The sequence below is a fragment of the Loxodonta africana genome, chromosome 12 (assembly GCF_030014295.1).
Source record: "Loxodonta africana isolate mLoxAfr1 chromosome 12, mLoxAfr1.hap2, whole genome shotgun sequence".
Lineage (NCBI taxonomy): Eukaryota > Metazoa > Chordata > Mammalia > Proboscidea > Elephantidae > Loxodonta > Loxodonta africana.
The window spans coordinates 62,100,954-62,118,962 of record NC_087353.1 but is presented as its reverse complement, the minus strand read 5'-3'; positions in this window follow the sequence as shown (position 1 = coordinate 62,118,962).

The following is an 18,009-nucleotide window of genomic DNA, read 5'->3' as shown; positions in this document are numbered from 1 at the left end:
TACCCATTCATCCGTTGACGGACACCTTGGTTGCTTCCAGCTTTTTGCTATTGTAAACAGAGCTGCAATAAACATGGGTGTGCATATATCTGTTTGTATGAAGGCTCTTGTATCTCTAGGGTATATTCCGAGGAGTGGGATTTCTGGGTTGTATGGTAGTTCTATTTCTAACTGTTTAAGATAACGCCAGATAGATTTCCAAAGTGGTTGTACCATTTTACATTCCCACCAGCAGTGTATGAGAGTTCCAATCTCTCCGCAGCCTCTCCAACATTTATTATTTTGTGTTTTTTGGATTAATGCCAGCCTTGCTGGTGTGAGATGAAATCTCATCGTAGTTTTAATTTGCATTTCTCTAATGGCTAATGATCGAGAGCATTTTCTCATGTATCTGTTGGCTGCCTGAATATCTTCTTTAGTGAAATGTGTGTTCATATCCTTTGCCCACTTCTTGATTGGGTTGTTTGTCTTTTTGTGGTTGAGTTTTGACAGAATCATGTAGATTTTAGAGATCAGGCGCTGGTCGGAGATGTCATAGCTGAAAATTCTTTCCCAATCTGTAGGTGGTCCTTTTACTCTTTTGGGGAAGTCTTTAGATGAGCATAGGTGTTTGATTTTTAGGAGCTCCCAGTTATCTGGTTTCTCTTCATCATTTTTGGTAATGTTTTGTATTCTGTTTATACCTTGTATTAGGGCTCCTAGGGTTGTCCCAATTTTTTCTGCCATGATCTTTATCGTTTTAGTCTTTATGTTTAGGTCTTTGATCCACTTGGAGTTGGTTTTTGTGCATGGTGTGAGGTATGGGTCCTGTTTCATTTTTTTGCAAATGGATATCCAGTTATGCCAGCACCATTTGTTAAAAAGGCTATCTTTTCCCCAATTAATTGACACTGGTCCTTTGTCAAATATCAGCTGCTCGTACGTGGATGGATCTATGTCTGGGTTCTCAATTCTGTACCATTGGTCGATGTGCCTGTTGTTGTACCAGTACCAGGCTGTTTTGACTACTGTGGCTGTATAATAGGTTCTGAAGTCAGGTAAAGTGAGGCCTCCCACTTTCTTCTTCTTTTTCAGTAGTGCTTTGCTTATCCGGGGCTTCTTTCCCTTCCATATGAAATTAGTGATTTGTTTCTCTATCCCCATAAAATATGACATTGGAATTTGGATCGGAAGTGCGTTAAATGTATAGATGGCTTTTGGTAGAATAGACATTTTTACTACGTTAAGTCTTCCTATCCATGAGCAGGGTATGTTTTTCCACTTAAGTATGTCCTTTTGAATTTCTTGTAGTAGAGCTTTGTAGTTTTCTTTGTATAGGTCTTTTACATCCTTGGTAAGATTTATTCCTAAGTATCTTATCTTCTTGGGGGCTACTGTGAATGGTATTGATTTGGTTATTTCCTCTTCGGTGTTCTTTTTGTTGATGTAGAGGAATCCAAGTGATTTTTGTATGTTTATTTTATAACCTGAGACTCTGCCAAACTCTTCTATTAGTTTCAGTAGTTTTCTGGAGGATTCCTTAGGGTTTTCTGTGTATATAATCATGTCATCTGCAAATAGTGATAACTTTACTTCTTCCTTGCCAATCTGGATACCCTTTATTTCTTTGTCTAGCCTAATTGCCCTGGCTAGGACTTCAAGTACGATGTTGAATAAGAGCGGTGATAAAGGGCATCCTTGTCTGGTTCCCGTTCTCAAGGGAAATGCTTTCAGGTTCTCTCCATTTAGAGTGGTATTGGCTGTTGGCTTTGCAAAGATGCCCTTTATTATGTTGAGGAATTTTCCTTCAATTCCTATTTTGGTAAGAGTTTTTATCATGAATGGGTGTTGGACTTTGTCAAATGCCTTTTCTGCATCAATTGATAAGATCATGTGGTTTTTGTCTTTTGTTTTATTTATGTGATGGATTACATTAATGGTTTTTCTGATATTAAACCAGCCTTGGATACCTGGTATAAATCCCACTTGATCAGGGTGAATTATTTTTTTGATGTGTTTTTGGATTCTATTGGCTAGAATTTTGTTGAGGATTTTTGCATCAATGTTCATGAGGGATATAGGTCTATAATTTTCTTTTTTTGTAATGTCTTTACCTGGTTTTGGTATCAGGGAGATGGTGGCTTCATAGAATGAGTTGAGTAGTATTCCGTCATTTTCTGTGCTTTGGAATACCTTCAGAAGTAGTGGTGTTAACTCTTCTCTGAAAGTTTGGTAGAACTCTGCAGTGAAGCCGTCCGGGCCAGGGTTTTTTTTTGTTGGGAGTTTTTTGATTACCGTTTCAATCTCTTTTTTTGTTATGGGTCTATTTAGTTGTTCTACTTCTGAATGTGTTAGTTTAGGTAAGTAGTGTTTTTCCAGGAATTCATCCATTTCTTCTAGGTTTTCAAATTTGTTAGAGTACAATTTTTCATAATAATCTGAAATGATTCTTTTAATTTCATTTGGTTCTGTTGTGATGTGGTCCTTCTCATTTCTTATTCGGGTTATTTGTTTCCTTTCCTGTATTTCTTTAGTCAGTCTAGCCAATGGTTTATCAATTTTGTTATTTTTTTCAAAGAACCAGCTTTTGGCTTTGTTAATTCTTTCAATTGTTTTTCTGTTCTCTAATTCATTTAGTTCAGCTCTAATTTTTATTATTTATTTTCTTCTGGAGCCTGATGGATTCTTTTGTTGCTCAGTTTCTATTTGTTCAAGTTGTAGGGACAGTTCTGTGATTTTGACTCTTTCTTCTTTTTGTATGTGTGCTTTTATCGATATAAATTGGCCTCTGAGCACTGCTTTTGCTGTGTCCCAGAGGTTTTGATAGGGAGTATTTTCATTCTCGTTGCTTTCTATGAATTTCCTTATTCCCTCCTTGATGTCTTCTATAACCCAGTCTTTTTTCAGGAGGGTATTGTTCATTTTCCAAGTATTTGATTTCTTTTCCCTAGTTTTTCTGTTATTGATCTCTAGTTTTATTGCCTTGTGGTCTGAGAAGATGCTTTGCAATATTTCGATGTTTTGGACTCTGCAAAGGTTTGTTTTATGACCTAATATGTGGTCTATTCTAGAGAATGTTCCATGTGCCCTAGAAAAAAAAGTATATTTTGCAGCAGTTGGGTGGAGAGTTCTGTGTAAGTCAATGAGGTCAAGTTGGTTGATTGTTGTAATTAGGTCTTCCGTGTCTCTATTTAGCTTCTTACTGGGTGTCCTGTCCTTCTCCGAAAGTGGTGTGTTGAAGTCTCCTACTATAATTGTGGAGGTATCTATCTCACTTTTCAATTCTGTTAAAATTTGATTTATGTATCTTGCAGCCCTGTCATTGGGTGCATATATATTTAATATGGTTATGTCTTCCTGATCAATTGTCCCTTTTATCATTATATAGTGTCCTTCTTTATCCTTTGTGGTGGATTTAAGTCTAAAGTGTATTTTGTCAGAAATTAATATTGCTACTCCTCTTCTTTTTTGCTTATTGTTTGCTTGATATACTTTTTTCCATCCTTTGAGTTTTAGTTTGTTTGTGTCTCTAAGTCTAAGGTGTGTCTCTTGTAGGCAGCATATAGATGGATCGTGTTTCTTTATCCAGTCTGTGACTCTCTGTCTCTTTATTGGTGCATTTAGTCCATTTACATTCAGGGTAATTATAGATAAATAAGTTTTTAGTGCTGTCATTTTGATGCCTTTTTATGTGTGTTGTTGACAATTTCATTTTTCCACATACTTTTTTGTGCTGAGGCGTTTTTCTTAGTAAATTGTGAGATCCTCATTTTCATAGTGCTTGACTTTATGTTAGTTGAGTCGTTACGTTTTTCTTGGCTTTTATCTTGAGTTATAGAGTTGTTATACCTTTTTGTGGTTACCTTATTATTTACCCCTATTTTTCTAAGTAAAAACCTAACTTGTATTGTTCTATATCGCCTTGTATCACTCTCCATATGGCAGTTGAATGTCTCCTGTATTTAGTCCCTCTTTTTGATTATTGTGATCTTTTACCTATTGACTTCCATGATTCCCTGTTATGTGTATTTTTTTTTAATTAATCTTAATTTGTTTTTTTTTTTTTGTGATTTCCCTATTTGAGTTGATATCAGGACGTTCTGTTTTGTGACCTTGTGTTGTGCTGATATCTGATATTATTGGTTCTCTGACCAAACAATATCCTTTAGTATTTCTTGTAGCTTTGGTTTGTTTTTTGTAAATTCTCTAAACTTGTGTTTGTCTGTAAATATCTTAATTTCGCCTTCATATTTCAGAGAGAGTTTTGCTGGATATATGATCCTTGGCTGGCAGTTTTTCTCCTTCAGTGTTCTGTATATGTCATCCCATTCCCTTCTTGCCTGCATGGTTTCTGCTGAGTAGTCTGAACTTATTCTTATTGATTCTCCCTTGAAGGAAACCTTTCTTTTCTCCCTGGCTGCTTTTAAAATTTTCTGTTTATCTTTGGTTTTGGTGAGTTTGATGATAATATGTCTTGGTGTTTTTCTTTTTGGATCAATCTTAAATGGGGTTCGATGAGCATCTTGGATAGATATCCTTTCGTCTTTCATGATGTCAGGGAAGTTTTGTGTCAGGAGTTCTTCAACTATTTTCTCTGTGTTTTCTGTCCCCCCTCCCTGTTCTGGGACTGCAATCACCCGCAGGTTATCCTTCTTGATAGAGTCCCACATAATTCTTAGGGTTTCTTCATTTTTTTTAATTCTTTTATCTGATTTTTTTTTCAGCTATGTTGGTGTTGATTCCCTGGTCCTCCAGATGTCCCAGTCTGCATTCTAATTGCTCGAGTCTGCTCCTCTGACTTCCTATTGCGTTGTCTAATTCTGTAATTTTATTGTTAATCTTTTGGATTTCTACATGTTGTCTCTCTATGGATTCTTGCAACATATTAATTTTTCAACTATGTTGTTGAATAATTTTTTTGAGTTCTTCAACAGTTTTATCGGTGTGTTCCTTGGCTTTTTCTGCAGTTAGCCTAATTTCATTTGTGATGTCTTTAAGCATTCCGTAAATTAGTTTTTTATATTCTGTATCTGATAATTCCAGGATTGTATCTTCATTTGGGAAAGATTTTGATTCTTTTGTTTGGGGGGTTGGAGAAGCTGTCATGGTCTGCTTCTTTAAGTGGTTTGATATGGATTGTTGTCTCCGAGCCATCACTGGGAAACTAGTTTTTCCAGAAAATCCGCTAAAGAAAAAAATGCAGTCAGATCCCTATCAGAGTTCTCCCTCTGGCTCAGGCTACTCGGATGTTAATGAAGCCGCCTGGGGAGGGTGGGGGAGGGAACAGAGAGATAGGAGAGTAGCACCTCAGAATATAGCCAAATTTGCTTGTCTTGCTTGGAATGACTATTATATCTGAGATTCCCGCGGGCGCGTCGCCTATGTGTTCTGGCTTTGTGGAGATTGCCCCCAGGGGGTCTGGCCCGCTGGAGTCACAGTCAGATCCTCCGCTTCCAGCCCCACGCCCAGTGTCAAGGCTCCCCTACTGGGACGGTGCACTCTCGACTCCAAAATCAGTCGCTGCCTCCCGGGGACTTCTTGTCCCTCCAGCCGCGTGGCCGTGCCGCCTCCGCGAACCAGTTGGGCCTCCTCCCAGGGTTAGTTCAGATGGGTGGAGCAGCTCCCCGTGCTTGTGCCGTGACCGAGTGTCCCGGCTGGGACGCTGTTCTCCCCGCTCCAATACCAGTCGCTGCCTCCCGGGGACTTCACCTATCGGCTGCGTCCCACGCTGCCCGCGCCACCCAACTGGGCCCTCTCCCGGGGTTAGTTCAGGGGGGTGGAGCAGCTCTCCATGTTTATGCTGTACCTGCGTCCAGTCCAAATCCCGGCGGGATGGTTCCCTGGCTGGGACGCTGCTCTCCCCGCTCCAAGACCAGTCACTGCCTCCCGGGGACTTCTCCCACCGGCTGCGTCGCCACGCCGCCTACGTGAACCGGATGGGCCCCCTCCCGGTGTTAGTTCAGGGGGGTGGAGCAGCTCTGTGTGCTTGTGCCGTACCTGACTGGTACGCTGGCTCCAGGCTCTGGAAATAATCACTGCTTCCCCGTATTAGTTCGTTCTCCGTCTCTAAATCTGTGTTTGTTGTTCAGGGTTCGTAGATTGTTATGTATGTGATCGATTCACTTGTTTTTCCGTGTCTTTGTTGTAAGAGGGATCCGAGGTAGCGTCTGCCTAGTCCGCCATCTTGGCTCCGCCCCTGGATTTTTTAAAAATATGTCTCCCTTGCTAAATTTCCCCATGAGCTCAATGACAATATCTATCTTGTTCAAGCCTATATCTTAAGCATCTGATTCAAAGTAGGGACTGAATAAATATTTGTTGAATAGTATAAAAGATAAACTAAAAGATAAAGTGTACTCTCATTTTGAGAGAAAAAAGATATGTAGTATCTATTGGGGGGAGATTATATGTAAAGGGGTTAATTCTAGTTATCTCTAGCTGGACAGTATGTGTTTTCTTATTATTTTCTGCTTTGGACTACAAAAAGCATGCTTTTTTGTAATAAGAGGAAAACACCTTAACGTATAATTTTTAAAAGTATTTAAACAAGTGTCTGTTTTTGAATACAATGACTGCTTATACTGGCTCTACCAAGACAGTCAAGGTCCAAAGCTGACTGCCTTGTCTCTCCTCCGAATGAACTTGTACTTGCTGAGCCGTGGTTCCAGGCTGGGCACACAAAATGACATTTCAGAGATCATTACCAGAGTAAGGGCGGCCCCCTGAGACCTCTCCACAGTGTGACAAACTCATGTTCATGTTGTAAAAGAGTGAACCAGATGGACAGACCTTCAACTTCAACTTGCAGTCAGAGAAAAATGTTTGGGAAGTGGTCACTATAGGAGGGCCCAGTCTCTTCATGGTTTCCTCATTTTCAGGGATGATTTGTTGATTTCAGAGAATGGCAGGGAGAGCAGAGCTCTCAGCTTCAACTCTTTGCATGTATAGAATTTCCAAAACATGAGACCAGGAGCTTTCTCGGTGGGCCAACATTGTCCCTCACCACTCTCCAACCATCCTGACCTTCTTTCTTTTCCAGATGCACCAAATTCATCCCCATCATCACCTCTTTTAGGAGCCCTGGGGGCTCAGTGGTTAATTGCTTGGTTGTTAACTGAAAGGTCAGTGGCTCAAGTGCCCCAGCCGCTCTGTGGGAGAAAGATATAGCAGTCTGCTCCCATAAAGATTACAACTTTGGAAACTCTATGGGGGCAGTTCTACTCTGCCCTATAGGGTTGCTACAAGTTGGAATTGACTTGAAGGAAATGGGTTTGAGGGTTTTTTGTTTGTTTGTTTATCACCTCTGTTCCAGCCATTGCTTAACACGCTGTTCTTCTTGGATCCTTTGTTCATTAAGGTGTCAGCTCAGGTAGAGCTTCATGGAGAAATCTCCCTTTGCGGCTCAGTCTAACAGAGCCAGTTGCTCCCTCTCTGTCATATTACTCTACTTTGTTTTCTTCTTACTATCAGATATCGTCTTGCCTTTTTAGCTTATTAACATAGTTTTCTTTCTCCATTAAGAATTTGGTTCTCTGAGAACAGAAAACTATCAAAAGAATCAACCAAACGAAAAGTTGGTTTGTTTAAAAGATGAACAAAATCGAAAAACCATTGGGCAAACTGACAAAAAAAAAAAAAAAAAAGAGAAGCAGCAAATAATCCAAATAAGAAATGAAATGGGGGGCCTTACAACAGACCCAACTGAAATAAAAAGAAGCATACTATGAAAAATTGCACTCTAACAAATTTGAGAACCTAGAGGAAATGGACAAATTTTTAGAAACACACTACCTACCTAAAGTACCACAAACTGAGATAGAAAATATGAACAGACTCATAAAAAGAGAAGAGATTGAAGAAGTAATAAAAGAACTCCCAACAGAAAAAGCCCTGGCCCAGGTGGCTTCAATGGAGAATGCTACCAAATATTCAGAGAAGAGTTCGCACTGGTACTACTCAAACTATTTCAGAGCATTTGAAAGGAAGGAACACTCCCAAATTTATTGTATGAAACCAGTATAACTGATACCAAAGCCAGGCAAAGACACCACAAAAAAAAAAAAAGAAAATTTAGATGTCAATATTTCTCATGAATATAGATGCAAAAATTCTCAACAAAATTCTAGCCAATAAAATTCAGCATCATATCAAAAATAACACAACATGACCAAGTGGGATTCATACCAGGTATTCAAGGATGGTTCAACATTAGAAAATCAATCAATGTAATCCACCATGTAAATAGAACAAAAGAATTACATGATCATCTCAATCAACACAGAAAAGGCATTTGATAAAGTCCAACACTCATTCCTGATAAAAACTCTCAAAAAAAAAAAAATAGGAAAAGGGAAATTCCTCAACATAATAAAGTGCATCTATACAAAATGAACAGGCAGCATCATTCTCAATGGAGAGAGGCTGAAAGCATTCCCCCTGAGAAAGGGAACAAGACACTCCTATTTAACATTTTGTTAGAAGTTGTAGCTAGAGTGATAAGGCAAGAAAAATGAATAAAGGGCATCCAAATTAGAAAGAAGTAAAACTATCTCTAATTGCAGATAATGTTACATAGAGATCCTCAAAGATTCCACAAGAAAACTGCTGAAACCAATAGAAAGATTCAGCAGAGTAGCAGGAAATAAGATCAATATACAAAAATCAATTGAATTCCTATCTAACCAACAAAGAGAACTTTGAAAAGGAAATCAAGAGAACAATACTGTTTAAAATAGCACCTATAAAGATAAAATACTTAGGAATAAATGTAACCAGGAATGTAAAAGGCCTATACAAAGAAAACTACAAAACACTACTACAAGACAACAAAAGCTGTTGTTGTTGTAAGGTGCCATTGAGTTGGTTCTGATTCATAGCAACCTTATGTACAACAGAATGAAACACTGACTGGCCCTACCCATTCACACAATCTTTATACTTCCACCCATTGATGCAGCCACTGTGTCAGTCCATCTCTTCCTCTTTAACAAGCATGATGTTCGTCCCCAGGGACTGGTCACTTCTGACAACATGTTCAAAGTATGTGAGATAAAGTCTCGCCATCCTTGCTTCTAACGAACATCCTGGCTGTACTTCTTCCAAGACAGACTTGTTTGCTTTTCTGGAATTTCATGGTATATTAAGTATTCCTCACCAGCTCCATAATTCAAAGGCATCAACTCTTCTTCAGACTTTCTTATTCATTGTCCAGCTTTCACATGCATATGAGGCAATTGAAAACACCATGTCTTGGGTCAGGCACACCTTAGTCCTTAAAGTGACATCTTTGCTTTTTAACACCATAAGGAGATCTTTTACAGCTGATTTGCCCAATGTAATGCATCTTTTGATTTCTTGACTGCTGCTTCCGTGGCATTGAATATGTATTCAAGTAAAATGAAATCCTTGATAACTTCTATCTTTTCTCCTTTTATCATGATGTTGCTTGTTGGTCAAGTTGTGAGGAGTTTTGTTTCTTTTATATTGAGGTGTAATTGATATTGAAGGCTGAGGTCTTTGATCTTAATCAGTAAATGCTTCAAGTCCTCTTCACTTTCAGCAAGCCAGGTTATGTCAGCTGTATAATGCAGGTTGTTAAATAATGAGTCTTCCTTCAATCCTGATGCCCTGTTCTTCTTCAAATAGTCCACCTTCTTGGATTATTTGCACAACATACAGATTGAATAAGTATGGTATGGTGAAAGAATACAACCCTGATGCACACCCTTCTTGACTTTAAACCACTCAGTATCCCCTTGTTCTGTTCCAACAACTGCCTCTTGGTATATGTTCAGGTTCTTCATGAGCACAATTCCCACTTTTCGAAATGTTGTCTGTAATTTGTTGTGATTCATACAGTTGAATGCTTTTGCATGGTCAATAAAACACAGGTAAACATCTTTCTGGTATTCTCTGCTTCAGCCATGACATCTGACATCAGTAATGATATCCCTTGTTCCACATCCTCTTCTGAATCCAGCTTGAATTTCTGGCAGTTCCCTGTCAATGTACTGCTGCAACCACTTTTGAATTATCTTCAGCAAAATTTCACTTGTGTGTCATATCAATGATATTATTAGATAATTTCTGCATTCTGTTGGATCAACTTTCTTTGGAATGGGTACAAATAAGGATATCTTCCAGTTAGATGGCCAGGAAGCTGTCTTTCAAATTCTTGACATAGACCAATGAACACCTCCAGTGCTGCATTTGTTTGCTGAAACATCTCAAATGGTATTCTGTCAATTCCTACAGCCTTGTTTTTCTCCAGTGCCTTCACTGCAGCTTGGACCTCTTCTTTCGGTATTATCGGTTCTTGATCATAGGCTACCTCCTGAAATGGTTGAAAGTCAACCAATTCTTTTTGGTACAGTGACTCTTTGTATTATCTCCATCTTCTTTTGATGCTTCCTGCGTTGTTGCGTATTTCCCATGTAGAATCCGTCAGTATTGCAACTCAAGGCTTGAATATTTTCTTCATTTCTTTCAGCTTGAGAAATGCTGAGCATGTTCTCCCCTTTTGGTTTTTTGTCTTCAGGTCTTTGCACATTTTATTATAATACTTTATCTTCTCAATCTGCCCTTTGAAATCTTCTGTTCAGTTCTTTTACTTCATCATTTCTTCCTTTTGCTTTAGCTACTCTACATTCAGGAGCAACTTTCAGAGTCTCTTCTGACATCCATTTCGGTCATTTCTTTCTTTCCTATCTTTTTGATGACCTTTTGGTTTCTTCATGTGATCCCTTGATGCCATTCCACAACTTCTCTGGTCTTCGGTCATTAGTGTCCAATGCGTCAAATCTATTCTTGAGATAGTCTCTAAATTCAGGTGGGATATACTCAAGGTTGTACTTTGACTCTTGTATATTTTTTCTAATTTTCTTTAACTTCAAATTGAATTTGCATATGAGCAATTGATGGTCTGTTCCACAGTCGGCCCCTGGCCTTCTTCTGACTGATAATATTGAGCTTTTCCATCATCTCTTTCCACCAATATAGTCGATTTGATTCCCGTGTATCCCATCTGGTGAGGTCCACGTGTATAGTCTCCATTTATGTTCTTGAAAAAAGATACTTGCAAAGAAGAAGTCATTGGTCTTGCAGAATTGTATCATGCGATCTCTAGTGACATTTCTATCATCAAGGCCAATGTTTTCCAGCTACCAATCCTTCTTCTTTGTTTCCAACTTTCACTTTCCAATCACCAGTAATTATCAATGCATCCTGATTATGTATTTGATCATTTTCAGACTACAGAATTTAGCAAAAATCTTCAATCTTTGGCCTTAGTGGCTGGTATGTAAATGCGAATAATAGTCATTTTAACTGGTCTTCCTTGTAGATGTATGAATATTAGCCTATCACTGACAGCATTGTACTTCAGTATAGATCTTGAAATGTTCTTTTTGATGATGAATGTGATGCCGTTCCTCTTTAATTTGTCATTCCTGGCATAATAGGCCATATGATTTTCTGATTCAAAATAACAAATACGAGTCCATTTCAGCTCACTAATGCCTAGGATATCGATCTTTATGCATTCCATTTCATTTTTGGTATCTTCCAATTTTCCTAGATTCACTACTTCGTACATTCCAGATTCTGATTATTAATGGGTGTTTGCAGCTGTTCTTATTTTGAGTCATGCCAGATTAGCAAATGAATTCCCAAAAGCTTGATTCCATTCACTTCATAAAGGTTGACTCTACTCAGAGGAGGCAGCTCTTCCTCAGTTGTATTTTGAGTGCCTTCCAACCTGAGGGGCTCATCTTCCAGCACTATATCAGACAATGTTCAGCTGCTCTTCACAAGGTTTTCGCTGGCCAATTTTTTTCAAAAGTAGACATTCAGGTCCTTTTTCCTAGTCTGTCTTAGTCTGAAAACTCCACTGAAACCTACCCACCAAAGGTGACCCTACTGGTATTTGAAATACTGGTGGCAAAACTTCCAGTATCATAGCAACACCCAAGCCACCACAGTACCACAAACTGGCAGACACGTGGTGGACAAGAAAACAAAAGAGACCTACATAAATGGAAAAACATACGATGCTCATGGATAGGAAGACTTAACATTGTTAAAATGTCAATTCTTCCCAAAGGGATTTATAGACATAATGCAATCCATACCCAAATACAATCAGTATTCTTTATTGAGATGTAAAAACTAATCAACTTTTTATTGAAAGGAAAGAGGCCCCAGATAAGCAAAGAATTATTGAAGAAAAAGAACAAAGTAGGAGGCCACACACTACCTGATTTCAGAACCTACTGTACAGCCACTGTAGTCAAATCAGCCTAGTATTGGTGCAACGACAGACACATAGACAAATGGAACAGAATTGAGAACCCAGACATAAATCCATCCATGATCAGCTGATCTTTGACGAAGGACCGAAGTCCGTTAAATAAGACCCATGCCTCACACCATACACAAGAACTAACTCAAAATGGTTCAAAGACCTAAATATAAAACCTAACACAATAAAAATCGTGCAAGAAAAAATAGGGACAATGCTAGGGGCCTACAAAAAAAAGGGGGCCCTAATAAATGATGTAAATGTAATACAAACCATAACCAACCAACGCACAAACACCAGAAGAGAAACTAGATAACTGGAAATTTCTAAAAAGTAAACACTTATGCTCATCAAAAGACTTCACCAAAAGAGTGAAAAGATAACCTATAGAGTGGGGAAAAAATTTTTGGCTGAGGCATATCTGACAAGGGTCTAATCTCTATATTCTATAAAATACTTCAACACCTTAACAGCAAAAAGACAAATAAGCCTGGCACTTTTACAGCGACAGACACATAGACCAATGGAACAGAATTATAAAATGAGTAAACAATATGAACAGACACTTCACCAAAGAAAATACTCAGTTGGCTATCAGACATATTAGGAAATGTCATGATCATTAGCCATTAGAGAAACGCAAATCAAAACTACAATGAGGTGCCATCTCACTCTGATATTACTGTCACTAATAATAATAAAAATAAAACCAGAAAATAACAAATGTTGGAGAGTTTGTGGGTAGATTGGAACGCTTATACATTGATGGTGGAAATTTAAAATGGTATAGCCACTATGGAAAACAATATGATGCCTTCTTAAAAAACTAGAAATAGACATCAGATCTGGCAATCTGCTCCTAAAGATTACAGCCTGGAAAACTCTATGGGTCAGCTCTACTCTGTCACGTGGGGTAGCTATGATACGGAATCAACTCCACAGCACCCAACAACAGAAGTTCAATACATGTTTGTGGGTGGAAGGGAGGGAGGTAAGAAGGAAGAAAGGGAGGAGGGGAGAAGGGAGGAAGAACAGCAATTCAGCGTATCACCTCTGAGCTGCAAATCTTAAGCCACAAGCCAATCAAGATGGAAAATAAAAGCTCTTCCATTTCACACCATCTTCTCTGTTTAGAAGGCAGTTGGAATTCTAAATAGCAATTTTCTTTTTACGTACATATTGTAAATTAGCATAAATATGTAGTAAAAAATAAATGTGAATATAATGATTCACACTTAGCTTTCCTTTGTTCACACATCACTGATAGTAAACTCTATTTGATGATTAAAGAAGTGCACAGACATTCCAGGATGCTGACATTTCTCTGAATCCTTGGCTTGAGAGAGTTACAGATTTTCAACTCGGATTCTTTCACGTAAATAGGTAAAATGAGAGAAAGAGACATCATCGCCAACATTTTTACATCTTAAGCATTTCATGGATAAACTATCATGGATTTGAAATTAGGTCAATTTTAATTAATGAGAAGTTATTCTAACTGCTTGCTCTTTCTAGAAGAAAGGTAGTGAAGAAATAAAGGGAAAGAGGGAAGAAGAGAGAAAGACCAAGAGGGAGATATAGAAAAGAGAGAGCAAGAGAGAGAGATGGATGGAAGGAGAAAGATGAATTAGAGAAGAGATAGTAGGAGAGAAGGAGAGAGAGGTGAAGAGAGAGAAGAGGAAGGAGATAGAAAGAGGGAGAGAGAAAGAGAGAAAAGAGAGAGAAGGAGCTGGAGAGAGACAGGGAGAGAGAATAGAAAGAGAGAGACAGGGAGAAGACAGGAGCTCAGAGAGTTGAGAGGCTGGGTAGCTAGAAGAAAGAAAACTTGGGGAAAAGTAAGGTTTATTGACTAGTTGACAAAACAGACTAAAAAATCAATAATGTTTCTCTGACACTTTAGATAACTTCCCAATAACGCAGGCAGCTTGCTGAAGGAGAAGGGTCCCTACAGCTGACAGCTTCACTGCAGGACAAGTTGAGTTTTCTTTATTTTTACATCTCCCCAGGTGGGAAGCAGTGCAGACTGTCACCTTCCGTAAGGATGAAAGTGAACCTTCATCACCATGAAGGGGACTATGGAGCTGGGAGCAGGGGCTAGGCTTTTTTTTTTGGGGGGGGCAGGTATCTAGGGGCGCTATCAGATTCTGGCTTTCTGGCAGCAGGAACTTGGTAGCACAATAATACTTTTGAAGATTGCTGCCAAAACTAACCCAAAAGAGAATGAAGTCTCCTACAGCACTTCCTCAAACTTTAGTATTGTTCAGATAACTTTTTATTGTTGTAAAAATATAGACAATACAAGATTTTCTAATTCAACATTTTTTACGTATACATTTCACTGACATCAATTACACCAATCATGTTGTACAACCATCACCAATAGCCTTTGCCAAATTTTCCATCCCCATAATAAAAAACTCGATGCTTTATAAATAATAACCCTGCCCCTATTTGCCCTTCCACCCACCCCTGGTAACCACTATTAAACTCTGATCTCTATGTATTTGTCTGTGGTAGGTACTAGTTGTAGGTGTTAGTGGGATCATAACAATATTTGTCCTTTGGTGATTGATTTATTTCACTCAGCATAATGTTTTCAAGGTTCATCCATGTTGTACTGTGTATCAGGACTTCATTTCTCTTTATGGGGGAGTAATATTTCATTGTGTGTATGTACCACATTTTGTTTATCCATTCATCTGTTGATGGGTGTTTGAGTTGCTTCCACCTTTTGGCTATTGTGAATAGTGCTGCAGTGAACATCGGTGTATGTGTGTCTGTTTGCATCTCTGTTTTCAAGTCTCGTGGGTATGCACCTAATAGTGAAATTGCTGGGTCATATGGTAGCTTAACTTTTGGAGAGGAAAAAAATTGGAAACCCTTAGTTTGACTTATTATTTTTATAATATCTTCATTTTAATATGCATGATTACTGCAGTAGGCATACACTCTCATGCTTGTAGGTCATATAAAAATACACAAATTAAAACAACTTTACACACTGAATGCACACAATCTCTAATACCAAAACAATCCAAATTAACAACATTAATTTTAAGTGAGGGATTTTTAAAAAATAAGTAGCCATTATGAGCTTTAATAGTAGAAAATGATTACCTCGGGTACAGTTCTATATTCATTCTCTTTTAGTGTTTTGGCCTCAGTGGTGGTATTACAGAAAATTTCTGTTGTTAGGTGCCTTGAGTTGGTTTCTACTCATAGCAACCCTGTGTACAACAGAATGAAACGCTGCCTGGTCCTGCCCCATCCTCATGATCCTTGCTATATTTGAGCCCATTATTGCAACCACTGTGTCAGTCCATCTCACTAAGATTCTTCCTCTTTTTTTTTTGCTGACCTTCTATTTTACCAAGCATGATGTCCATCTCTAGGGACTGGTCTCTCCTGATAACATCCAAAGTATGTAAGATGAAGTCCGGCCATCCTTGCTTCTAAAAAAGCATTCTGGCTGTGCTTCTTCCAAAGCAGATTTGTTTATTCTTCCGTCAGTCCATGGTATATTCAATATTCTTTGTCAACATCATAATTCCAAGGCATCAATTCTCCTTCAGTCATCCTTATTCATTGTCTACTTTTCACATGCTTTTGAGGTGATTGAAAATACCATGGCTTGGGTCAGGTGCACCTTTGTCCTTAAAGTGACATCTTTGCTTTTTAACCGTTTAAAGAGGTCTCTTGCAGCAGATTTGCCCAGTGCAATACATCCTTTGCTTTCTTGACTGCTGCTTCCATGTGCATTGAATGTGGATACAAGTAAAATGAAATCCTTGACAACTTCTGTCTTTTCTCCATTTATCATGTTGTTGCTTATTGGTCCAATTGTGGGGATTTTTGTTTTCTTTATGTTAAAGTGTAATCCATACTAAAGGCTGTAGTCTCTGATCTTTATCAGTAAGTACTTCCTCTTTGCTTTCAGCAAGCAAGGTTGTGTCATCTGTATATCAAAGGTTGTTAATGAGTCTTCCTCCAATCCCGATGCTGTATTCTACATCATATAACCTGGCTACTCAATATTTGCTCAGCATACATATTGAATAAGTATGGTGAAAGGATACAACCCTGATGTACACCTCTCCTGATTTTAAGCCAAGTATCCCCTTGTTCTGTTTGAGTGACTGCCTCTAGGTCTATGTACAGGTTCTTTACGAGCACAATTAAGTGTTCTGGAATTCCCATTCTTCACAATGTTATCCATAATTTGTTATGATTCACAAAGTTGAATGCCTTTGCGTAGTCAATAAAACACATGTAAATATCTTTCTGGTATTCTCGGCTTTCATCCAAGATCCATCTGGCATCAGCAATGATAGTCCTTGTTCCACAACCTCCTCTGAATCTGGCTAGAATTTCTGGCAGTTCCCTGCTGATGTACCACTGCAACTATTTTTTAATTCTCTTCAGCAAAATTTTACTTGCATGTGATGTTTAATGATATTGTTACATGATTTCTGCATTCTGTTGGATCACCTTTCTTTGGAATAGGCACAAATATGGATCTCTTTCAGTCGATTGGTCAGATAGCCGATTGACTAGATTTGACACATTGAATGCTAATGACCAAAGACTAGATGAGTTGTGGGATGACATCAAGGACATTGTACATGAAGAAAGCAAATGGTCATTAAAAAGACAGGAAAGAAAGAAAAGATCAAAATGGATGTCAGAATAGAGCAAACTTGCTCTTGAACATAGAATAGCTAAAGCCAATGGAATAAATGATGAAGTGAAAGGGCTGAACAAAAGATTTCAAAAGGTGGCTCAAGAAGACAAAGTAAAGTATTGTAATGAAATGTGCAAGATCTGGAGTTAGGAAACCAAAAGAGAAGAACACACTTGGCATTTTTCAAGCTGAAAGAACTGAAGAAAAAAAAATCAAGCCTCGAGTTGCAATATTGAATGATTCTACTGAGAAAATATCGAACGACATAGGAAGCATCAAAAGAAGATGGAAGGGGAGGCGGGGCCAAGATGGCGGACTAGGTGGACGCTACCGCGGATCCCTCTTGCAACAAAGACTCCGAAAAACAAGTGAATCGATCACATACATAACAATCTACGAACTCTGAACAACAAACACAGACTTAGAGATGGAGAACGAACAAATACGGGCAGACAGCGATCGTTTTCAGAACCAGGAGCCAGCGTACCAGGCAGGTGACCTTCGGAGCCCGATCTGGGGCAGAGCCCAGGGGGGCAGACGGCACAGACAAGAGGCCCAGCCCTACCCCCTGAACTCATCCCGGGAGAGAGCCTAGCCGGTTGGCGCGGGCGGCGTAGAGGCACAGCCAGTGGGAGAAGTACCCGGGAGGCAGTGACTGATCTTGGAGCGGGGAGAGCAGAGTCCCAGCCGGGGAGCCGTCCCGCCGGGAATTTGGCGGGAAGCGGGCGTGGTGCGAGCGTGGGGATCAGCTATATTTCCCTAAAGCAACCCCGGGGATGGGCCCAGCCGTTCGTGCAGGTGACGCCCACCCAGTTCGCGCGTGCAGTGCGGCGCGCCGGAGGGAGAAGTCCCCGAGAGGAAGTGATTGGTCTCGGAGCGGGGAGAGCAGCGTCCCAGCTGGGAAGCCGTCCCGCTGGGATTTTGGTGGACGCGGGCGGGGCGTGAGCGTGATCCCCTGAATAGACCCCGGGGGCGGGCCCAGCTGTTCGTGAGGGCGACGCACACCCAGTTCGCGCGAGCAGTGTGGCGCACCGGAGGGAGAAGTCCCCGG